General features: G+C 40.2%; 2 non-coding genes across 2 annotated transcripts; both read right to left on the bottom strand.

Annotated features, from left to right (window-relative positions):
- Window positions 1-7,660: 7,660 nt before the first annotated feature.
- Window positions 7,661-7,733, bottom strand: TRNAF-GAA (transfer RNA phenylalanine (anticodon GAA)). Its single transcript has one exon. It is a non-coding gene; the product is annotated as a tRNA-Phe (tRNA).
- A 13,369-nt stretch (window positions 7,734-21,102) lies between these two features.
- Window positions 21,103-21,252, bottom strand: LOC118539858 (U12 minor spliceosomal RNA). Its single transcript, XR_004919365.1, has one exon. It is a non-coding gene; the product is annotated as a U12 minor spliceosomal RNA (small nuclear RNA).
- Window positions 21,253-25,902: the final 4,650 nt, after the last annotated feature.

Here is a 25,902-nt window from a genome sequence, read left to right on the forward strand (position 1 = left end):
TTCGTACAACTGCTCATTTGCTTTGGCAATAGCACAGGATCCCTGGGCTTTTTAGCCTGTGAGTAAATAATGTATTTGCAAGATATTCTAAAGTCATAAGACTTGGATTGTCATTTGCTACATCCTCAAGACGGTGGCACATAATAGAAGTGTAAGGTAGCATGCGTGTCTCAGGGAAAGCCAGTCTAGATGAAATGACAGGACATCACATAACAAATAATACATGAAAATTAGCTGCTGACAGGACTTTGCACGTAGGAGATCGATGAGGGGTTGAATAATTATTGGAGGCTTCGGGAGGAGCTAGGAACTGAGCTAAATCTGGAAGTTTGTGCAGAGACCATACAAGAGGACATTTCTGGCAGCGGGAATAACCAGTGTTCTAAAGGCAGTCAAAAGGAAGGAAGGTAGGAAACGACCTGGCACCAAAATTGCGTTTCCTCTCAGAATAGGGTAGTGTCTTTTCAGCTATGGGGTAAACCTGGTTTTAGAGGGTCTGGCACACCCTGAAAACTACGCTTGGCTTGCTTACATTCAAGAGGGTTCAGCTGCCAAACCTAACTCCAGCCAAGTTCACACCCACCACAGAACTCACACATCCGGGGATCTCCATAGAGTTGGTTGACAAGGTATGACTGACACCCGTTATTACAAGGCACAGGATAAGATGTTTTGGATTGAACAGGGGGAAGAAGTCTCAAAAACGTATTTGTTGAGTACATAATGTATAAATGACATTATATGAGGTGTCCCGGAGTAAGTGGCATTTCCTCAGTTCTCTGGGGCTCTCCAAACACAAATGGTAATTTTCAGAGTAGAAATACACGTTCAGGTCAAGATAAAGAAAACCGTAAGATGTTCAAACTACTTTCTACCCTTTAGTGCAAGAGGAACTTTCATATTTAACTTGAGTGGGTTCTCAGATGAAAGATTACTTTTTATTTTTTTTAAATGGAAGGTTTGAAATTTGCGGTTACTGACCCACTCATGTTCAAGACTGTTCTGAGTTCTATGTCCTAAAGCAAAAGGTATATTTATGAAGAAGGAGGAGGAGGAGGAGGAGGAGAAGGAGGGAAGAAGAAGAAGAAGAAGACGATGACTTGGCAAGTTAGAAAAAAAAAAATAAGGATCAAAGAGAAAAGTCTAGTCCTTCCAAATGTCACTTTTAGTTATTTTCTGTAAGACTCCACCCAGAATCATGGAGTGTGGGTTTGTTAAAAACAAAACAAAACAAAACAAAACAAAAAAACAAGCTAACGTGTGCTGGTTGGTTGGTCAAGGGCAAGGTGTAAATGTGAATTAGAACATTGGTTCATCAGGACACTATCAGCTCCAAGAAGACTTTATTGTGGCATCAGCAGGGATGGGCTGAATCCTGGCTCTGTCCCTAGTTCACTGTGTGACCACGGATGGATTACCTCTCTGCACATCAATGTCCTATACCTAGAGTTGAGGATAATAATGCTTGCCTCCAGAGGGATGGGCTGAATCCTGGCCCTGTCCCTAGTTCACTGTGTGACCACAGATGGATTACTTCTCTGCACATCAATGTCCTATACCTAGAGTTGCGGATAATAATGCTTGCCTCCAGAGCTGTCATTACAAGGAAATGAAAGTATGTGAAGCTGTCCAGCTGAGTGCCTGGTACATAATCAGTACCAGTAAATCAAAGCTGTCTCCATGACAGTGTGAACATTTAATTTAGGAAAAGAAGGTAAGGATGAAATTATGCAATTAATACAGACCCTTTAATCTAATCCGATGACATGTGGAATTGATGAACAGACCACTTATCCAGGAAGAGACATCGCAGAGCAAGTAAGCCAGGGTTTGGAGGTCAGACAAGTTTAAATGCTGACCTGATCCATTGTCTGTGAGACATTGGGCAAGGCACTAAAACTCCTTACATCTGGGTTCCTCCTCTGTAAAATGGGGCTGACATGGGGATGTTGTGAGGATTACATAGGAGAAAGAACAGAAACTACTTAGGATAGGGCTGAAGCTAGCTAAGCCCTGGTTTATGGAAGGTGTTATTCATTAACTATGTGGAACTATTCAGGGAGCATAAATGTTCATTTCTGGGCAAATTTACCTTTTTACAAGTCCGATAAATTGGCAAAAGATCAAGGTGCATATTCTTGGTCTTCTGGTAGAACAATTTTGTCAGCTCTGCAAAATAACCTCTGAAAGCTTTTCCAGATCACTGTAGGCTAGCCGGTAAGTCCCGGATTGATTGTCATCTTTGCAGAGAGTTGCTGCCAGGTGAACAGGAGATGTAATGTCCCAGAAATAAAGGAAGCGACCCCCCCTTCCTTTTCATCAGAAGGCAAGATTGATGGGCATAAAATTAGTGATATGTGGGTAAAAGAAGCTAAGAATCCTCCCTCGTGTAACTGACAGGGAAAGGTGCTGATGGTAGATATGGATCTTACATATCCATAAAGCCATAAAAAGGCATATTCAGTCAACTCAGTTCTCTAAACTGAGAGGAAAACTCAGGCCCAGCATGCAGACTAAGTGAAGAGTATGCAAATTATATAGCATTTGTCAAATCTACCCTTAATTATCCTAGGGGAAAAAGATCAAGGCTACTTCTAAAAGAAAAAAGAGAATAATTGTGATCTTCATCAGTTACACAAAATTATCCAGGTGTATTTCATTTGGAACGAAAGTAGACATAGATGTTTTCACACATTTTAGAGCTTTTAAAACTATATTTTTAGAGTGAGGTTCTTGAGAGGGTTGGGTACAGGGCACAATTCTTTTCCATTGGCTATATCTAATTATTCCTATGAACTTTCTCCTGGAAGGAACCCAAACATGGAAATTATGGGGTTTTTTTGATGTTTTTTTAAATTTAAATTCAATTAATTAACATGTAATGTATTATTGGTTTCAGAGGTAGAGGTCAGTGATTCATCAGTTTTGTATAACACCCAGTCCTCATTACATCACGAGCCCTTCTTAATGTCCATCACACAATTATCCCATCCCCCCACCTCCCTCCCCTCCAGCAGCCCTCAGTTTGTTTCCTATGATTAAGAGTCTCTTATGGTTTGTCTCCCTCTCTGGTTTCATCTTGTTTTATTTTTTCAGAAATTATTTAAAAGGCAGAATAAGAGACAACCCTGGAAGAAAAAAAAAATTAGAGTAAGTTTGTGGTTTCACATTTAGTCAGGACCACTTTCTAAAGTTTTGTAAACCAAGAAGTGGCTGCATTTTGGAACACAGTAATCATTGTTTTTTTTTTTTGTTTTTTTTTTTTTCTTTAAAGATTTTATTTATTTATTTGAGAGAGAGAGAATGAGAGACAGAGAGCATGAGAGGGAGGAGGGTCAGAGGGAGAAGCAGACTCCCTGCTGAGCAGGGAGCCCGATGCGGGACTCGATCCCAGGACTCCAGGATCATGACCTGAGCCGAAGGCAGTCGCTTAACCAACTGAGCCACCCAGGCGCCCAACACAGTAATCATTGTTGTAGGTTTTGAAATAGCTTTTACCGTTTTTAAATTTTTTAAAAAAGATTTTATTTTTTAAGTAATCTCTACATCCAACATGGGGTTCAAACTCACAACCTCGAGATCAAGAGCATGCTCTACCAACTGAGCCATCCAGGCTCCCTTAGCTTTTAGATTTTAATACAAAAGATGATTAAAACGTGGACATGTAGAATTTTAAAATAACGTAGTAAAAGAGGTGCTCATCCTTGAATTTGCGCCAATTCTACACTAAACCATTAGAGTTTCTCAAGACTGGAGATCTGTGTTCCCTTGTTTCCTTTCTAAGGAGAAGCCCACACCCTTGTACCTGAGAAAGTAGACTCTTCAGCCGAATTTTGCTAAACTACTCCTAATTTCTGAGCCCTTTCCTAAGAGGATACCCACTTTTTCATGTGGCGCCTGGGTGGCTCAGTTGGTTAAGCATCTGACTCTTGGTTTCGGCTCAGGCCATGATCTCAGGGTTGTGAGATTGAGCCCCGCCCGCATCAGGCTCCCCACTCAGCAAAGAGTCTGCTTGAAGATTCTCTCCCTCTGCCCCTTCCTCCACTCATGCGCACATGCTCTCTCTCTCTCTTTTTCTCTCTCTGGGATAAATAAATAAATCTTAAAACAAAAAAAAGAGGATACCCTCTTTTTCTTTCCTGTTCGTTCTCTATCTCGCAGTCCTTCTCTTCCTCCATTAGCTTTTACCTGAAAAGCTCTGTTGTCTCTATGACACTGAAAACCGCCATAAAATTACCCACCAGACTTTCCAGGAAATAGGTTGAATCCATTTTGGAGTTAATTTGGGGAGTTTCACAGACTCTGAGGGAAAGAAAAGCATGAACACAATTTTCATTTCCACTCTGCTGATTACAGATCCCAAATGTAAAAACAAAATGAACTCGTGCTGGAAGAATTACTAGACTTTAAACAGTTTATACTGTTTCCGACAGGTTTAGATTGGCCAAGGTATCAGTTCTAGCCAATATTTTACATTTTCCAAGAGAATGATTTGTAAATGTAATTCCAGCTGACTCTAGGTGCTTTTGGAGTTTTTAAGGTGATTTCATGCAAATTATAATTAATAATAATAAAGATTGTAAAAGTGATTTATATCATTGTGAATTAAACACCACACTAAGAATGAGAAATTAAAAGAACAATTTGGTATTTTTGTGATCAATATGAGTTAAATGACAGATATAAGCTATCACCACTTATCTAATTATATATATATATATAGATTGTACTCATGCAGATGATTTATGGTCTCTGGCCTTAAAAAGATAATGGCAGCATTTTCTCTAAATGCTGTGCACACTGCCAGTCCCCACTAGTTCTTGCTTGGACTTTGTGACATTGTTAACTTCCTACTCCTCCATAGAACATCATAGAACATAGACTGATCCCTCTACAAAACTCTAAAATTGCTATAAATGCCAATTTGCTGCTTACTTTTTATATTTCTTCATCACTGATTAAATGAACTAATACCTGTAAATTGCTCAAAATGGGGTCTGACACAGAACAAAAATTCAATAAATGTTTCCACTTACTATTATCATCATTGTTACTAATGAGACTCATTTGTCCCCCTCACTTAAGATTTTGTAGAAGTATGATTTTTTTTAATTTGGATTATGCTATAGTTAGGGCTTGAGTTTTCATGTCTTTGCCTCCTTTAATATTTTATTTAATTTCCATTAAAAGAAACTTGAAAAGAAAACATACCAAAGAAAATAAACTTCCATTATTATTTTATGCATTCAGTCTTGCTGGTTGGAAATTATGGAAAAATATTATGACCTAATGGTTTAATTCTGTTTAAAATATAAGTGCATTTATGTGTATAAACATTCATTTTATATTAGCAGTGCATAGTAAAAAGTCTAGAAAAGGAATAGATACTAGCTTCTTAACAGTGGTTATCTCCAGGGTTGGGATTGGAGTAGACCTATCTTTACTTTTTAAGCAATATAGTTCCATAAAAATTTTAATGTTTCAGTAGTTTATACTTTCTTATAATCATAAAAACAATATAATTTTTTTAAATACTTGATTCTCTTTCCAATTATATTGGTAAATACAATCCACATTCCCTTTAGATACCAACACTACTGTGTGTGTATGTGTTGTATATATGTACAAATAGTACAGAACCCAAATCCCAAGTAATAATGGTGCAGAGATTACTGGGAAGAATTACAAGTGTTTTCCATCTTGTTTAGAGCCCTTTATACCACTCTAACCCTGTTGTCCATTAAGGCTTGCTCCCCATCCTCTTTCCTGAGACTCCCACCTACCTTGGCCTATAACACTTGGTTTCATCATTTTGGCCCAGATCCTGCCTCTATCTCAATGGACTTTGTGTTTGGAAGTGGACTCTGATGTTGGACCCTAGATGTTTCTCTATGAACTTGACTCACTCCTTCAGCTGTCAGACTTCTATGGGAACCCTATCCTTTGCTCCAGCCTCATCATTGGAACTCGATTCCTGAACTAATTCATTCTTCAGGGGGCAGATTTTCTGGAAGTGTGGTTAAATTCTTGGGGAAAAAGAGGAATTGAAAAACAATAACCTGCAGCTCTTGTACTTTATGTAAATCCCCAAAGCCTAGAGAATGCCTGGCTTTAACTGGAAACATTACCTCTTGACCAAAGCACAGCCAAGTCATGGTGATGTCATTTAGGTGATAGAAATTAAATCATATGAAGATGGAAGAATAGGTAGTCATTGCCCAGTGTTGCTTTTGGACATCCAGATTGTCTATAAATGGCATCCAGAAGAATGAAAGATTTTTAAAAAGTCAAATAATAAAGGTAATATGGGGATTTCATCCTTAACCTCCCCCAGAAAAGAGACAATTAGGAGGAGTGAGATCCACCTCAGTAGGTTAAACCCAGTGAGGGGGTGGGTCATGGACGGTACCCCAAAGTAGCAGGGGGCCCTCCAAAAATGGTCAAGTCTGCTTCACTATGGGAAATTTGCCTCCAAGACCACCACCCAGACAGAAGGGAAGTTTGTTGGCAATCTGGGCTCCCTCCTGAAATCCACCGCACACTAGATACAGTGTTGAGTAAGGGGCAAACACAATAATCAAGAAAAGTCCTATCACTCAGCACCTTGGTAAAATTCAAAGGTCAGGTCACAAATTATCAGCAAGTAGTTGCGATGAGGAAATCTTTTGCATCACTTTTCTAAACCTTTTCTAGGTCACAAACCTAGAATCTGATACCTGTTGACATTCTTCCCAGGGAAATGTGTACATGAACACACAAGGTTGCATTCAGTTTCAGAGACTTCAAAGACACGCCTCCACCCTCTGCTGCTTGTAAACTCAGGGAATTCTTTTGGAATAGAAGCTAAATCCCATTCTGCAAAGTTAAAGCCCAGTGGGAAAATATCCTTTCACATTGACCATATAAAAGCAAGGAATTGTTAATACAGAATTTAAAAATAATCAGGAGGAAAATGATGACCTTTAATACTACCTTATCAGATGGCAGGGTGAAGGTCCTTAGAAATACTCATATCAATTGCAAGTGATGTGTGAGCCACTGACCCCACCCCCAAAAAAGAAGAAATAACTCACATCTCTTAGTTCTAGCTTTTGAAGTTCCTAGCTAATAGAAATAATAATGATGGTCAAAGTAAAAATCATTAACTGTATACCTACTACATTCCAGGCATCAGGAACAAACTTTGTTTATTTAGCAAGTAGTTACTGAGACTTTTAGGGGCCATGTTTTTAAGAGGTGGCGGGGACTGGGACAGAGGGAGAGAGACACTTAAGCAGGCCGCACACCCCAGCATGGACCCTGACATAGGGCTTGACCTCAGAGATCAAGACCTAAGCAAACCAAGGGTCTGAGGCTCAACTGACTGAGCCACCCAGGTGCCCATTAGTGACCATTTTAAATAAGTTACTACATAGAGTTTAGAAGAAAGCTTGACATTAACAAGTACTCTAGAAAAGTCAGCTATTACTATTACAGTCAGGAAGTAAAACAGTGCTAGTGGGTTTATATAAAAAGGGCCCCCAAGACTCCTGATACCACCCGTCCCTGAAAAGCCTACGATTCGCCCCAGAGATCCACATGAGAGCCTAATATTCCCTTTACAGCTTATATTTCGGTTAAGACTGCCAAAAAGTACATTTAGCATAAGCATCAAAAACACTGCTGAAACCCGGGATTGAACCAGGGACCTTTAGATCTTCAGTCTAACGCTCTCCCAACTGAGCTATTTCAGCTTGTTCCGGCAGCTTTTCCTGTATAACTATAATGGAATAATATCTGTTTTACAACAGTAAAAAAAAAAAAATGTCAATATTCAGGTTCAGCCGGAGGTAGACATTTAACAAATAGTACAGAGATGATGAAGCAAGGTCCCTATTCCTAAGCTTGAAGTAATAAATAATTTCACTTTTCTCGGTTATGTTCTTAACTGCCCTGCAATCTGTGTTTCCCATTTAAAAATGTATCATGAGCTCTTCTCGTGTCAAAAAGCAAAAAACAAAAACAAAAACAAAACGTCTTTAGTTGGCATTTCCATCTAATATATGATTAATTTCTAGAAAAATGGCAGCATGGTCCACTTAAATATTTAATGAAGTATCAACCTCCATAAAAGCCATGTTCCCATAGACATGTAGATATAGCCAGGATTAGAAACCAGCTGAGGACGACAGCTCCGAGGAGACCACGAAGGGGAGATGGCAGACACAAACCAAGGGAACAGGATGGATGAAGTAAACTAAAAAGATGTGGTAGCAGAGTAATGGGCTTCCAAGGATGCCCATGTCCTAACCAAGCCCCAGAAAACACAGTACGTTGGGGTAGCTGGCACTGATGGTAGAGAAGTTCTCTGGGGCGTCAGAAGCCAGAGCTCATCTGCAGTCAGCAAGTGGGGGCTGCTGAGCAGGAGGCTGGCCACTGGGGTGCCCACAAAATTCCCTGGAGAGTAAGCCCCAGTGGGTCTTCTGCAAGCGCCTGGCGGCTGTGCTTTTCTCCTTTCTTTCCCCCAGGTTTTTATTTAAATTCCAGTTAGTTAACATTCAGTGTAATATCAGTTTCAGGTATAGAATTTAGTGATTCATCACTTACATAGAAGTGCCCTCCTTAATCCCCATCACCTATTCAACCCACCCCCCCCGCCCACCTCCCCTTCAGTAACCATCTGTTTGTTCTCTATAGTTAAGAGTCCGTTTCTTGGCTTGCCTCTCTTTTTTCCCCCTTATGTTCGTTTGTTCTGTTTCTTAAATTCTACATATGAGTGAAATCATATGGTATTTGTCTTTCTCTGACTGACTTATTTCACTTAGCATAATACCCTCTAATTCCATCCACGTCATTGCAAATGGCAAGATTTTTTTTTTTTTAGATTTTTTTTTATTATTTATTTATTTGACGGAGAGAGACACAGCAAGAGAGGGAACACAAGCAGGGCGAGTGAGAGAGGGAGAAGCAGGCCTCCCGCGGAGCCAGGAGCCCGATGCAGGGCTCGATCCCAGGACCCCGAGATCATGACCTGAGCCAAAGGCAGATGCTTAACGACTGAGCCACCCAGGTGCCCCGCAAATGGCAAGATTTTATTCCCTTTTGTCACTGAGTAATATTCCATTGTATATAGATATGCCCTGTCTTCTTTATCCATTCATCTGTCCATGGACATTTGGGCTCATTCTATAATTTAGCTATTGTTGATAATCCTGCTATAACTATCGGGGTGCATGTGTCCCTTCAAATTAGTATTTTTGTATGGTTTGGGTAAATACTTAGTAGTGTGCTTGCTAAATCATAGGGTAGTTCTATTTACTTTTTGAGGAACCGCCATACTGTTCTCCGGAGTGGCTGCACCAGTTTGCATTCCCACCAACAGGGCAAGAGGGTTCCCCTTTCTCCACATCTTCGCTGACACCTGCTGTTTTCTGTGTTGTTAATTTCAGCCATTCTGACAGGTGTGAGGTGATATCTCATTGTAGTTTTGATTTGCATTTCCCTGATGATGAGGGATGTTGAGCATCTTTTCATGCGTCTGTTGGCCATCTGTATGTTTTCTTTGGAAAAATGTCTGTTCATGTCTTCTGCCATTTTTTAAACTGGATTATTTTGGTTTTGCTGTGCTTTTCAATGAAAGAGAAACCCCTTCCCCTACCATGCCTGTGCTGTCTCTCCAGTACTCTCTATTAGCAAAGCCTAAAATTATGCCACCTGGCAAAGGAGATATTGTTATAGGGGAGCTACAGTATGTCCAAGCAGAACAAAGAAGAGTGGAAAACAATGCATTGATTGATACCGGTAGAGTGTATTGATCCTGCTTTTGTAAACAAGATGGTATATGTGCATATATATGTACATAGATAATATAATATTTGTTCACACTTATGTATTTACTCTGCATTCCAGGAGCAACTCTAGATATTTTGCATGTATTAACTCATTTGCTTTTTATAACAACCCTCAACTGCAGAAATTATTAATATCACTATTCAATGAATGAAGAAGCTAACACATCACACTATTAAATAACTTGCCCCAAGTCACATGGCTAGTAAGTGGCAGAACAAGAATCATTATGGCTTCATAAGCATAGAAAAAAGAAACAAGAAAAAATATATATCTACTAAAAAGCTAACTGATTGTACAATATTAGAATGTATAATATTGGAATATATAATATTAGAAATTCTGATACCTTAAATGCTTTATATTATACTTCCAATGAATTCTACAGCTTGAAGCTAAGTTATCTTTGATGAGTTCAAGTCTCAGATTCTTTTACCCTAAATAATTTAAAAACCTATAAACTCAATAAATAGGGAAGGTAGGGTTGTAGCTAAATTCCATTATTGGTTTAAAATAGTTTCTATGTGATTTGAAATAAGAGACTAAATCTAACATCATTTTTCTTAGATACTTAGGTAGAATCAGTGTAGTAAGAATCTGGCGAGTCGTCTCCCTGGGCCTCAGTTTCCTCATCTATAAAATGGAGATGACACCTGTCATGGGCTGAATTGTCCACGCCCCCAAAATTCAGATGTTGAAATCTTAACTCCCAGTACTTCAACATGTTACTTTATTTAGAGAGGACAGCTAAAGAGGTGATTAAGTTAAAATGAGGCTGAAAAGGTGGGACCCCAATCCTCTCTGACTGGTGTCCTTATAAGAAGGGACTCCAGAGTGCTCCTGCAAGAAGGACCAGCGACAAAGTGACTAGAGCACAGCCATTGGCAAGCCAAGGAGAGAGGCCCTCAGAGGGAGCCAACCCCACCTGCACCTTGATCTAGGACTTCCAGCTTCCAGAACCGTGAGAAAATCCATTTCCGTCGCTTAAGAGATCCATCCTATGCTATTTTGTTATGGCAGCCCCAGTAAACTAATACAGTACCCAGTGCAGAGTAAAGAAGGAGATTAAGCAAGGTCATATATGTCAAAAGTAAGAGATAAATATCCAGTGATCATGGTATTGGGAGTAATACAAGATGTGAAGCCAAAGACAAAATTCTAATTTTTTTTTCAGATTTTATTTTTAATTTCAAGGATTGACTCTGTTAATCCCTTTGTTTTGTCCAGTATATTTTTATAGAAGATTTAGAAGCATAATTCTGTCCCAAATGGCAAACCTCCTGATTAATATTGCAGGTACTTTGAGGATATGAAACATTTTCCAAAGTGCCCAAGTCTTTTGTCCAAAACTAGGGGTCTGATAATCAGATAATCACTGTAGTTACAATTTCTTTCTACAACAGTTTGGTAGAAAAATATATTTTTTAATAACAGAACATTGCCTCAGCTCCTAGTGAGGCCTAGGATCATTTCTAAATGTTTCTTTGGAATATAAAACTAAAGCATTCTACATCAGGATACCTTCAGGCTGTGGATACCAGACATTAGAGTTCGAGAGGTCTACATTTTTTAATGAAAAATAAAATGATAAACATTTTTTAGAAAACCTCTGAATGTTGTGGGAAAACAGCTTTTACCAAAATGAAACCCCCCAAAAAAGTCAGAATGAAGGACTAAGAGTCTTTAAAACAAACTTTCTCCTCAAGTCTATGACATTTCTCTTGAACAGCTTTGCTCCTATCGGCCTGTTTCCCAGAAGTGGTTTTCCTCGGGATTAGTCACAGTGGTGTTACACTTTTAACAACCATGATGTTTGGGATTTCTTTTCCAAATTGGCTTTCTTTACAAATGCATCCAGAGAGCTTTCTCCCCCTATGTGGTTGGCCGTTCCATTTATTCCAAAGCAAGTGAAACATTGGCTCTAGGAGGCAAAAACCCGAGACTCTAATTTATTAATTATGACACACCCTCGGCCAAGGGAATTAATTCATGGCATATCAAGTGTTAGAAATTCTGACGTTCACATATTAATAAGTACTCTACACAAAGCTTGCTTTCATCTGCTTCATATTCCTGTTTGTGTTCTTCCAGTGCATCAGTCCATAGTAGGGATCCCCTGGGAGACCTGGCCAGTTTGCTCCAGGCTAGTCCAGGCAGCGGTGTGGGTATGAGCTGAGACCTACAGGGAAGGCCCCATCTGCTGCGGTCTTGAGCCTTGCTCGTTGGGACTGCTCACGCTGGGGACACAGCTGCCATGGCCCCATTTGCTCCCCTGCCCGGGCGCCGCCTCATAACCCTGCAGGCTCCCAGACCCTCCTGACCCAGGTGGTCAGGCTGTGACCCCAGCTCCAGGAGCAGAACAGTGGGATGGACCAGAATTGTCTGGGCTTCAAAGTTTGAACCACGTGACCATTCCACCACCTGAGCAGGAATCTGATTCAAGGCCCATATATCCTTCACACTAGGAGATGCCAGATTTCCCCAGAATATAATTTACTCCTCGAAAGCAGATGAAGTACCTTTTAGAAGCGTGTTTACTATTATGGGTGTCTCTACTCATTGTGGATTGTCCATAATAAATGCAGGTTCGGTTGTGGTGAACATGACCTAGTTAATGGCCTTGATGTCATGTCTTTCACACAGTGGAACAGTGTCCCTTGACCTCCAATTATATTCTTACCTCCAATTGGCCATATTGAAATCTTACAGTCAAACAAATCTTACAGTCAAACTAAGTTTCCTTAGTTCTGAACTCCGTCATTCAGATCCCAGCCAGGTCTGACTTCTAGGACACCATGGGTCATTAGCCATGGGTGGGACAGAAGAGACCATGGGGCTGAGGGGGTGGTTCTTTCAGGGAGCGACCCTCAGGACTCAGGATGGTACCCCGGCACCTGAAAGACTTGTAGCTTCTACCAAAGCTTTCATCCCCCTGCAGTGTGTTCTCCCGGTATGTTTCTCTGCGGCTGCTGACTCACCATTGACAGGCTGTGTATTTTAAGCTAACTTCTCATTAGAGGTGCTAGATTTACACCATTGCATTTACAGTTGATGGAGCTAGAAGTCCTTTTGTGGCACAAAACAGAGCATCTCTCATGCTCTAAATCTCATTAGAATGAGTCTCTAACACGCTCCATAGGACCCTGGTTTCTAATATATCAAGTCAAGTGTTAAAGAATTCCAAAAATGTAACTAGAAACTATGGTTTAAATACCAGCCTAAGTTAAAAATTGCTTCCACCTAGGGAGTTTTAATTGGTCATGATACTATTTTAAAGTTTATAAAAGTCTTAAAACAAAATAACAAGGAACTTCATCTGATTACAAGAAAAGGCTGTCCATCACGATTTTGCCATGTTAGGTGCCAGAGTGACTGGTTAGAACAACTGTGAAGTACCTTGAGAATGATCTTCTAAAGTGCGGTTTCCCCTCCCCCCACCCCCACTGTAGACTTTCTTACCTAAACTTTGTGAGATTTTTAGTTACCCCTAACTTGTACAATACAGCTGACCACAGGAGCCAGGTTATTTCATGAGACTCAAAAAAACATAGCAATCCCCTTCTCACTTTTTTTAAAGATTTTATTTATTTAATTTCTCTTCCTACAGTTGCATTGGTAGTGTATAAGAAAGCAACTGATTCCTGTGCATTGATTTTGTGTCCTGTCACATTACTGATTTGCTGTATGAGTTCTAGTAATTTGGGGGTGGAGTCTTTTGGATTTTCCACATAAAGTATCATGTCATCTGTGAAGAGAGAGAGTTTGACTTCTTCTTTGCCAATTTGAGTATTTTTATTTCTTTTTGTTGTCTGATTGCTGTTGCTAGGACTTCTAGTACTATGTTGAACAATAGTGGCAAGAGTGGGCATCCTTGACGTGTTCCTGATCTTAAGGGTCAGCTTTTCCCCATTGAGGATGATATTCGCTGTGGGTTTTTCATAGATGGCTTTTATGAACTTGAGGAATGTTCCCTCTATCCCTATACTCTGAAGAGTTTTAATCAGGAAATGATGCTGTATTTTGTCAAATGTATTTGAGAGAGAGAGAGAGAGAAATAGAGAGAGAGCACGAGCAGGGGGGAGAGGGGGAAGCAGGCTCCCCACTGAGCAGGGAGCCCCATGAGATGACATGGGGCTCCATCCCAGGACCCTAGGATCATGACCTGAGCCCAAGGCAGACAAACTCTTTGAGCCACCCAGGTGCCCCCACTTCCCACTTTTCTGCCACCATCTAGAACCTTCAATTTGACCCTTGGTTAACTGTCAGGTGACCTTTGCCCCCTTGAAAGCAATATTTAAGGAAATGACGTCCCCTGACTCTACTTCCTTCCCCTCCACACCAGTGAATTTGATTATGAAAATTAATCATTGGGACACCAAGGGAGGGACAAAACTTTAACGGTTGACTAAGTCTGAACACAAGGTTTCTATGTCTCAGGGCCCTCCCTCACTAGCAAAATTCTCCTTTTCCAAAGTAGATCTTCAGACAGTTTCGGACGTGCCCCTTGACCTTTCTTTAGCATTTGAAATAACAAACTGCTTCTTAGGCCCTCCCCTTTTTTCTTAACCCTACAACCCACTAAAGTATACAGTGACATGTAGGCTTTCAGGGGCTAGCTCACAAGACAGACGTGATCACTCTTCAAAGACACATTGAGAATCATCATTTTCTATCCTGTGATTATATCTTATTTTCTTCTTCTACATTCTTCTCTTCAATAGAATTCTCTTATTTTCTGAGGAAAACCTCTTCTACTCTCATTTAAAGCCACACTCAAAAGCAATCCACCATCCACAAGACTTTCATGTGCAAGAGGAAAAACCATCTCCAGTGGAAAAGATCTTTGTGCTCAGCCCCTGAGAGACTCCTGGAACCACATCATGGCTTCCACAGCCCCAAATCCTCACGGTTAATATAAGGAAAATTTTGTGTGGACTGGTGATCAGGGTTGTCCCCTTCCCTCTTGGTGCCTGCTCCTTCTCTAGGAGACTTTCAAGTGCCCCTCTGCATCTATTCTCACCTGCCCTACTTGAGCTTTCTACCGTGGAATCCAACATCTCTTTCTCTGATCTTCACCCCCCTACCCAGCTCAAAAGTAGCTATTAAGGCTGGGACTTTACATGATGGTGATAAACTATCAAAATTATTTGGTGGTGCTACACCTAAGTAAGTTGCCTCAAAGCAGTAAGTCTTAGCCAAGGGAAATGCTGGTAATGGTGAAAAATTCAAGTTCATGTCAAGTTTTCATGACCAAGACTCTATTTGCATACACAAACCTTGACTTACTTGAAAACTTGAACTTGATTAAACTTTAATCAGTTTAATCAGATTCTGGGCTTTCCAGCATCTCTACCATGACCTTGAAGCCTGTCTCACCATTTCTCCACAATGACCTTGGAAGCCTGTCTCACCATTTCTTGGTGCTCCCTATTATGTGCAGGCAGAGAATTTTGAATGGTTTCAAGGTATTCTAGGATGTAGAAAAAAAAATTACACAAAGTCACTTAATATTATTTCATTTTGATAATTCGAGCACCAGAACACCAGAATAATGCAATTCTTTTAAGTGCTTTGTGACCTCCTTTTTATAGAGAGATCTAGAAATTGAAAAATTAAATGACTTTTGTTGGGATGGAACAAAAAGTCAATAATAGAGCAGAGAAGTACAGCCATATTCTGCAAGTCTTGATCTATTAATCAACTGGGACACAGCTCTGCTGTCTAAAAGAGACAGGAGAAAAAAGATTCAGTTTGGGGGCTTTTTAGGCTTAGAAGAGAATAAACATGTAATAAGACTACAGAAACTGAAAATACCCTGCTATTCAATACTTGTTCATGAGTGAAACGTTTCAAAATTATAGCAAATCCCACCTAAAGTGCAATCGGAGATGATCTGCTTCAGAAGTATTTATCTGATTAGAAGAAGTGTAATGCCTTTCTCAGTTTAATGTGAATGATGGGTGTTTAGTCACATACAGCCCCAAATCCCAAGACAGTAATTCTATGTAATTTATCATCACATAGTTAATTCTTGTAAGTTATGGAAGAGAGAAGAATCAGAAGGCAACTCTGAAATTAGAAAGTTATACCCATCAAAAATAAGAGCTTTACTTTCACTTATTTGGAAATTCTAGATGATGATTTACTTCACTATTCAAGTCACAATTGAGATCACCCATTTTAAAGCCAACCCAGTCAGTTGCCTTTAGAAATGGACAAACAACTATCAACTGTGTGTAGCCTGGGTATCTCTCATGAAGTTGTATCACACAGTGGGGTTGGGGTAGACACAGCTTAAGTTGGATGACCCTGTGAGTGATCAACCAACTTATCAAGTGAGTCACCCACTTACAGAAATATTTTTCTATATTAAATGTATACTCACCAGAAATGTCAACTTTTGCTTGGATTGGTGCACTGTTGCCCACAGCTGCAGCAAACAGATTGGTGTATTTTATTCTCAACCATACTATGAGGGGTCCTGCCTAAGAGCCACCAAACAAGACCCACGTATTGTTGGTGAGCCCCATTTTCCCCGCCATGATGGTTGGGAAGTTGGCGAGGACGTAGCGGTGGCTGCGGGTACTTAGGTCTCTGCAATTAAAACACAACCACACTTTCTTATGACAACCATTAGAACACAATGACATGCCACTTAATACATGCTTGACTCTGAGCAAATGTTGAAAGCACACTGAGAAGTTTACCCCCTTTCCACTTGGAACATTTGAATGAAAATGGGCAGAAGGTCGTTCCAGTTAACAGTGACACATAAATGCAAGCAGCAGAAGGAGGAGGGACTTCCATTTCTCAAGTCTCATTTGTGTATGTCCTTCCCATCCTGGGCACTGGATGGGAGCTCCAGACACCCTCCCATTGCAAGACAGCCTTCCCTTGGGCGCTGGGCCCGCAAACCTCACTGGGCAATTAGCTATCAGCCTGACTCCAAGGGTAGCTTTTATTGGAAAGAGGTAAGATGGCACTGCTTCACTACTTTCTGAGAATTTAGAGAATTTAGAGGAATGTAGAGGATATTTTCCAGTCTTTTTGGTTTGCCTGCTGCATCCAGATAAAGCCAATATGAGCTTGAATTTCCTAAGTTATAAGAGAGCCAAATAACACTTTACCATTTTGTTGTTTTTCTAGTAAGGTTTTTCCACAAGCCTAAGGAAGTCTGTTGTTTGTGTTAAGGTTGTTTTTAAACCTTAATGCCACGCACAAAAAATGCCCTGTCTCTCCTTGCTGGAGATACTAATTTAAAGCAGCATCATGTCCCAAATGGCTGAATGCAGACATCAAAAATGGGCTAAAGACATAAAAAGGCACCTCACAAAGAAGAAATGCACATGGCCAATGAACACATGAAAAAAATTAGTCCTACTAATAATCATAAAAATGCAAATATAGTGATGATTTGGGTTTTTTTCCTATCAAACGGTCGAACAATTCGTTCCAATGATAGTACTAAGTGTTGGCACAAGCTAGATGAGGCAGACAGTCTTGTGTACTACTGGAGAGAATAGAGTAGAACATTTTGGAGGAGCACACTGGCTACCTATATCAGGGTCTTCTAGAAGGCAAAGGAGATTTTGACCCAGTATTTCACTGCTAGGAACCTGTGACAGAGAACTAGCTGGCCCCAAATATCTATTCTCCCTTTTTTCTCTTAGAAAAAAAATTCTGCTAGATTCATAGAATTAAAACTACATTTCTCAGCCACAACAATGTTATTAGGAAAAAAAACCTTAAATACAGTTTGTTTTGAAAAAATTTCTACATATTTAGCCACATGAAAAGAGTAAACAAATGTACGCCAAGAGTTTAGCAACAAGTATCTCTAATTTAAAGTTATGAGTAACATTTCTTTCTTTCTTTTTCTTTCTTTCTTTCTTTCTTTCTTTCTTTCTTTCTTTCTTTCTTTCTCTTTCTTTCTTTCTTTCTTTCTTTCTTTCTTTCTTTCTTTCTCTCTTTCTTTCTTTCTTTCTTTCTTTTTTTCTTTTCTTTCTTTATCTTCTGTACTTTCCCCCAAAATACCAATTTTAAAACCAGAAAAAAATTTATCAAAAAAATACCACTAAAAAATAGAGGCTTATATGATTCACAAATGTTATGCAAGTGTTAATACAGTAAGAATCCCTATCATATTACATGATAGTCATAGACCCCAACAGCATGACAAATAGTAGTCCAGGACAAAGTAACGCATGCTAAACATTTTGCTCTTTAAATATTTATTTAAAAATTACTGTTTCAAAAGTAAATAGTGATTTCTTAATCACTATCAGCTTAAAATTTCCATTCTAGATAGAGACACACCCTGAATAAATTATGGGGGAGGTTCACATTGCTTAGGGTCCACTATAGAAGGTCATGTTTAAAGAAGCACAGGGGCGCCCAGGTGGCTCAGTCAGTTAAGTGTCTGCCTTCGGCTCAGGGCATGATCTCAGGGTCTTGGGATTGAGCTCCACGTTGGGCTCCATGCCCAGCAGGGAGTCTGCTTCTCCCTTTCCCTCTGCCCCTCCCTGACACCCCCACCCCAGCCCTTGTACTCTCTCTCTCAAATAAATAAATAAAATCTTTAAAAATAAAAAAAGAAGCACAATCCAACAACCAAGAGCAATGAAAATTGAAGTCTATTCTTAGCAGGTGCACCTCAAAGCACATCAAAAGGGTTAAAGGTCTCAGGTGAATCCCTTCTTGTGCTTCCTAATTCTGTTGAGAAAACTCTCATACACCAAACCTTTACTCTCTTCTTAGCACCAACTCAAGCACCATTCTTTCCCCACTTGCCAGAATTTTTTCTTTATGTGTTTTTAATCTCCTTCCTGGAAAACATGGCCTTCTCCCCCTTCATAATTAGAAGGTAGAGCAGACAATGGGGAGAAAATGACCTGGCTAATAAAGGATTTTCCGTAGCATATGGGGAAGGGAAGAATACTGTAAACACTGAGGGCTAATGAGTTTTGTCCCAGCAAGTAACGAGCAACTGCACCCCAAAACAAGTGATTGGATCCCTTTGATGGGTTACAAATTAATTATATGGAGAGTATTAGTCAATCACTTTTTCTAACATCATCAATACAAGCTGTGAATTTGGTCAATACAAGTCCTTCCATTTTTGAAAAATTCTCAGGACACTATAGGAAACTTAAGTCTTGAAACTTTTTAAGGAATTACAAAATTCTGACACCACCCACACACAAATCACAATTTCTAATGAAGAAAGGTAGAACAAGTGAAATTACTGGACTGTCACCACATCATAAAATAGTTGGTGACTTAGAATTCCAAAATTACTTTTCTTGAAGCTAAGAAGAGACCTATGCTATTAACCTAAAGTTATTAATAGTTTCCCACTGCTCAACAGTACCAAGAATTATGACTCATATCATAAAGATATCATTTCACTGACATTAATGGCATTCTCAGGGTTGTATAAAGCATTGCATGTTCCTTTTAAAATGAGAGTAAAACTCTTTGCACCAATTTTTGATCTTCTTAAAGCTTTTAGAAGCACCTTATAATTCATTTTGTCTGATTGTATATATATTAATTATAAGTAGATTTTAAAAAATTGCATTTTTCCACCACACAAAACACAATACTAAGTGGGAAGAATAAGATCTTGAAGAACAGCTAGTCTCCTTATCCTGCCCCTGAGTTGCCACCGCAAGCCAAAATCTGACATTTCACTTAACAATGACAAACTGTTTTTAATAAAATGGTCGCTGCTGCCTCCGAGTGGTAGGTCATTTTCAGAGTTTATATTTCATTAATTTCAAGTCCTCTCAGCCTAACAGGAGAAAATTTTGAGACTGAAGGGGTATATATCGTTTCAAATTTAAATTCTGAACATGATTTTGTAGTTTAAGGACATGAAGAGTTTATTTTATTTAGAAAAGTGTATGGACAACTCGTAAGCCTGTGAGGTTGGCCGGCTTTGTCCATAAAATCTGTGTTCCACAGGGAAGCAGAGAGCTCTCATTTCTCATGTTTTCCAGGTAACACTCCTTGACATCCACGTTTTGCTGGTGGCACTTACACCTCCAATCATCAGAAACACTGAGCCACCAAGTGTCTAGAACTCATCACTAATGAAATGTGTCTGTGGAGAGAAAAGCATTATTTTAAATGATTAATGCAACAGACTGGAATTGTCTGTTTGCTATTTCTTTTTTTTCTTTCTTTCTTTCTTTTTGAAGATTTTATTTATTTATTTGTCAGAGAGAGAGAGAGCACACAAGCAAGGGGAGCGGCAGGCAGAGGGAGAAGCAGACTCCCTACCGAGCAAAGAGACTGATGCGGGGCTCGACCCCAGCACCCTGGGATCATGACCTGAGCCGAAGGCAGATGCTTAACTGACTGAGCCACCCAGGCGTCCCCTGTTTGCTATTTCTAGTGGTAGAGTGGTAGTGCAGTTTAGTTTGTCAAAAATGAGGATTTGGATGATGGTTCTGAGGACTGGTTTAAGCAAGTGACATGGCAAGTGGCTTTTCCCACAAGTTGCACAAACTTGTTGAAGATTAGCAGCCAGCAATATAGTTTGCCCAACTCAAACCCTACATAATTAGTACATTGGATTTTGGATGACATGGTACATCAAAGGCGCCTCTAGCCTTTCTTCCACTCTGAAATGAACCAAACACACAAAGGAAACTAAACGATAATGGCAACTCAGTCTTCGAGGAAAATAGAAAACACTAAATATCCAAATCATGGAGAGAGCTGGGAACTTTGGGAAGAGCTGGCAAAGCACAGACGTCTCCAAAAGGATGAAACATCCATGGGAAAGCCAATGACCTCTTGTGTGGAACAAAAAGATCTATGTGCATGGGCCAGGTTGGGGGATACAGAAGCCTCCTTGAGTCCCACTCAACTCCACGGAGTGGCAGGCAACAGGTAAGAGCAGTCAGGTATAGATGAAGCAGCCAACCCAGGCATTTAGACAAACAAACAAAATGGATCCAAAGAAAGCACACACACAAAATGAAGACTGAAGAATGATAGAACTAAAAGAATGAATCTAATGGTTCTTTCTTCCTTCCTTTTTCTTTCTTTCCCTTTCTTTCTCTTTACTTTTCTTTCTTTCTTCTTTCTTCCTTTTTTCTTTCTTCTTTCTTTCTTTTTCTTTCTTTCTTTCTTCTTTCTTTCTTCTTTCTTCCTTTTTTCTTTCTTCTTTCTTTCTTTCTTTCTTTCTTTCTTTCTTTCTTTCTTTCTTTCTCATCCTCGTTTATTGCCTTCATACGAGTCTACTCCTTCAATGTCAAAGGGGGAGGGGCAGATCGTGACTCCCAGGCATCCCACAAAGTAGACAGCTCACCTTAGAGGCAATCTTTACCCACTCAAAAATTCATCTCACATTAGCAGTGAGGATTCGGATATCACCCCGAGTCGTCATTTTCCTTACTCATAAGTTTAAGGCATCCAGTGGTTGTTTCTTTAAATACAAAATAAAATTTTAAAAATCTAGAAAAACTGGGGCGCCTGGGTGGCTCAGTCGTTAAGCGTCTGCCTTCGGCTCAGGTCATGATCCCAGGGTCCTGGGATCGAGCCCCGCATCGGGCTCCCTGCTCCGCGGGAAGCCTGCTTCTCCCTCTCCCACTCCCCCTGCTTGTGTTCCCTCTCTCGCTGTGTCTCTCTCTGTCAAATAAATAAATAAAATCTTTAAAAAAATAAAATAAAAAAATAAAAATAAAAATCTAGAAAAACCATCTAATCTGGTAGTTTTCAACATGGGTGATTTTGCCCACCCCTTCCCCCAGGGGACATTTGGCAATGTCTGGAGATATTTTTGGTTGTCACATTTGGGTAAAAATGGACACTACTGGCATCTGGTGGGTAGAGGGAGGGAGGTTGCCAGCCATGTCAGGACAGGCCCTACAACAAAGAACTGTTTCACCCAAAACATCAGTAGTGCCCAGGCTGATAAACCCTGGTCTGATCTGATCATGAAAAAGGATGGGAATTACATATAAATAAGAATCAGGATGGAGAAGTAATCTGATGCAAAGGCATTTGAAAAATTATAGAACATGTTACTCAAATCTGAGCCAATCACTTTGAGAATCTGTATGTAATTAATGATTTTCTCAGAAAAAAAAGATGGCGGAAGAGTAGGGGACCCTATTCCAACCAGTCCCCGGAATTGAGCTGGGTATCTACCACACCACTCTGCACACCCACGAAATCAGCCTGAGATGTAAGAAGATAGATCTGGATCTCTACAAACAGAATATCACAGGCAGTTGGTTTCAAGGTATGAAGCGGGGAGCCGTGCTTCCTCAGGCACTATTCGAAGATAAATGGCAAGGGGAGGGAGTGGTCGGCATCCTGCACTGTTGGTGAGCGATAGCCTCCCACGCTGGGGACTGGGCACAGACTCGCAGACCGGTAGCGGCGGGGAAAGGACTTTAGGGCAGCCCCCCGGACTGGAACCTGGAGCGGTGGGGCTGCGCACCTACGAACTGGGGGTGGCTGGCGGTTTTAGAAGCACAAAGGGCAGAGATGTGCTCTGACCTGGAGGCGAGGACTGGGGGCGCTGCTGAGGGGCGCACAACCCAGGACGCTGCAGTTTATAGCAGCATGGACAATCAACAGATGAATGGATAAAGAAGATGTGGTATATATATATAATGGAATATTATGCAGCCATCAAAAGGAATAAGATCTTGCCATTTGCAACGACGTGGATGGAACTGGAGGGTATTATGCTGAGCGAAATAAGTCAAACAGAGAAAGACATGTATCATATGACCTCACTGATATGAGGAATTCTTAATCTCAGGAAACAAACTGAGGGTTGCTGGAGTGAGGGGTGGGGTGGGAGGGATGGGGTGACTGGGTGATGGACACTGGGGAGGGTATGTGTTCTGGTAAGCGCTGTGAATTGTGCAAGACTGTTGAATCTCAGATCTGTACCTCTGAAACAAATAATGCAATATATGTTAAGAAAGAAAAAAAGAAGAAGAAGAATGTAGCAGGAGGGGAAGAATGAAGGGGGGGAAATCAGAGGGGGAGAAGAACCATGAGAGACAATGGACTCGGAAAAACAAACTGAGGGTTCTAGAGGGGAGGGGGTTGGGAGGATGGGTTAGCCTGGTGATGGGTATTGAGGAGGGCACGTTCTGCATGGAGCACTGGGTGTTATGCACAAACAATGAATCATGGAACACTATATCTAAAACTAATGATGTAATGTATGGGGATTAACATAACAATAAAAAAATTAAAAAAAATAAAAATAAAAATAAAATATAGCAGCATGGACAGAAACGGAGACAGTGTGGCCTGGAGAGCTCACTGAAGAACAGACTGCGATCCCTTTGCTCTGAGGCAGAGGGTTGGAAATGGTCTCTTCGGCTCTCACTCTCGGAAGAGACATGGAAACCTGCCAGAAAACAAAAGCCCAAAAAAACAGGTTTTCACTGAGCCCATCCCACCCCCCACAGGGTGCAGGGCAACTCTGCCCAAACAGAGTTGCCTGAGTGACAGAGTGGCAGGCCCCTCCCCCAGAAGACAGGCTGGGAAAACAAGAGGGCAACAACTCTAACGTCCCTACAAAACAGATGCATCTTGCTTGGCTTGTGGTCAATAATTTGGACTCTGTACATTCCCTCAACTGCCCCTCAACAGAATGACTAAGAGGAGGAACACCCAAAATAGGAAAGACTCAGAGATTGTGATTTTTGCCACAGATTTACAAATGGATACAGATATAACCAAAATGTCGGAAATGGACTTCAGGGTAACAGTTATGAAGACAATAGCTAGAACGGAGAAATCGATTAATGGCAACATAGAGTCTCTAAGGGCAGAAATGAAAGCTGAACTGGCAGAACTTAAAAATGCTATCAATGAGATCCAATCTAATCTAGATATTCTAACACCTAGGGTAAATGAGGCAGAAGAATGAATTAGTGAATTAGAAAACAAATTGATAGAAAAGAACGAAAAAGAGGAGGCCTGGGAAAAACAGCTTATAATCCATGAAAACAGAATTAGAGAAATAAGTGACGCCATGAAACGTTTCAATGTCAGAATTATTGGGATCCTTGAGGGGGTGGAGAGAGAGAGGACTAGAAGATATATTTGAACAAATCGTAGCTGAGAACTTCCCTAATCTGGGGAATGAAACAAACATTCATGTCCTAGAGGCAGAGAAAACCCCTCCCAAGATCAAGGAAAACAGACCAGGCATGTAACAGTAAAACTCGCAAATCTTAGAACCAAGGAAACCATCTTAAGGGTAGTTAGGGGGAAGAGATTCCTTATGTACAGAGGGAGGAATATCAGAATAATGTCAGCCCTATCCACAGAGACCTGGCAAGCCAGAAAGGGCTGGCAAGACATATTCAGGGTATTAAATGAGAAGAACATGCAGCCAAGAATACTTTATCCGGCAAGGCTTTCATTTAGAATGGATGGAGAGACACAGAGCTTCCAACACCGGCAGAAACTGAAAGAATATGGGACCCCTAAGCCGGCCCTGCAAGAAATATTAAGGGGGGTTCTATAAAAGAAGACCCCAAGAGTGATATAGAACAGAAATTTACAGAGACAATCTATAGAGACAAGGACTCCACAGGCAATATGATGATAATAAATTCTTATCTTTCAATAATCATTCTCAATGTGAATGGCCTAAATGCTCCCATAAAACAGCACAGGGTTGCAGATTGGATAAAAAGACAGGACCCATCCATATGTGGTCTACAAGAGACTCATTTTGAACCTAAAGATACATTCAGACTGAAAGTGAAGGGACGGAGATCCATCTTCCATGCCAACAGACTTCAAAAGAAAGCTGGGGTAGCAATTCTTATATCAGACAAATTAGATTTTAAGCTAAAGACTGTAGTTAGAGACACAGAAGGACACTATATCATTCTTAAAGGGTCTATCCAACAAGAGGATCTAACAATTGTAAATATCTATGCCCCCAACATGGGAGCAGACAACTACATAAGCCAACTGTTAACCAAAATAAAGAGTCATATCAATAATAATATGTTAATTGTAGGACACCTCAATACTCCACTCTCAGCAATAGACAGATTATCTAAGCAGAAAATCAACAAAGAAATAAGAGCTTTGAATGACACACTGAACCAGATGGACCTCATAGATATATACAGAACATTCCACCCTAAAATAACAGAATACTCATTCTTCTCAAGCGCACATGGAAATTTGTCCAGAATAGACCACATACTGGGTCACAAATCAGGTCTCAACTGATACTAAAAGATTGAGATTATTCCCTGCATATTCTCAGACCATAATGCTTTAAAACTGGAACTCAATCACAAGAAAAAATTTGGAAGAAACTCAAACACTTGGAAGCTAAAGACCACTTTGTTCAAGAATGTTTGGGTCAAACAGGAAATCAAAGAACTTAAACAATTCATGGAAACCAATGAGAATAAAAACACATTGGTCCAAAACCTATGGGATACTGCAAAGGTGGTCCTAAGGGGGAAATATATAGCCATCCAAGCCTCACTCAAAAAAAAAAAAAAGAAGAAGAATCCCGAACTCACCAACTAACTTTACACCTTAAAGAACTAGAGAAAAAGCAACAAACGATACCTAAACCATGCATTAGAAGAGAAATAATTAAGATTAGAGCAGAGACCAATGAATTAGAAACCAGAAACACAGTAGATCATATCAACGAAACTAGAAGCTGGTTCTTTGAAATAATTAATAAGATCGATAAACCACTGGCCAGACTTATCCAAAAGAAAAGGGAAAGGACCCAAATTAATAAAATTATGAATGAAAGGGGAGAGATCACGACTAACACCAAGGAAATAAAGAATTATTAGAAATTATTATCAACAACTATATGCCAATAAATTAAGCAACCTGGAAGAAATGAATGCCTTCCAGAAACCCATAAACTACCAAGATTGAAACAGGAAGAAATTGACAACCTGAATAGGGCAATAACCAGTAACGAGATTGAAGCAGTGATCAAAAACCTCCCAAAAAACAAGAGTCCAGGGCCTGATGGATTCCCTGGGGAATTCTACCAAACATTCAAAGAAGAAATAATACCTATTCTCCTGATCA

This window comes from Halichoerus grypus, chromosome 4 (assembly GCF_964656455.1).
Source record: "Halichoerus grypus chromosome 4, mHalGry1.hap1.1, whole genome shotgun sequence".
Taxonomy (NCBI): Eukaryota; Metazoa; Chordata; class Mammalia; order Carnivora; family Phocidae; genus Halichoerus; species Halichoerus grypus.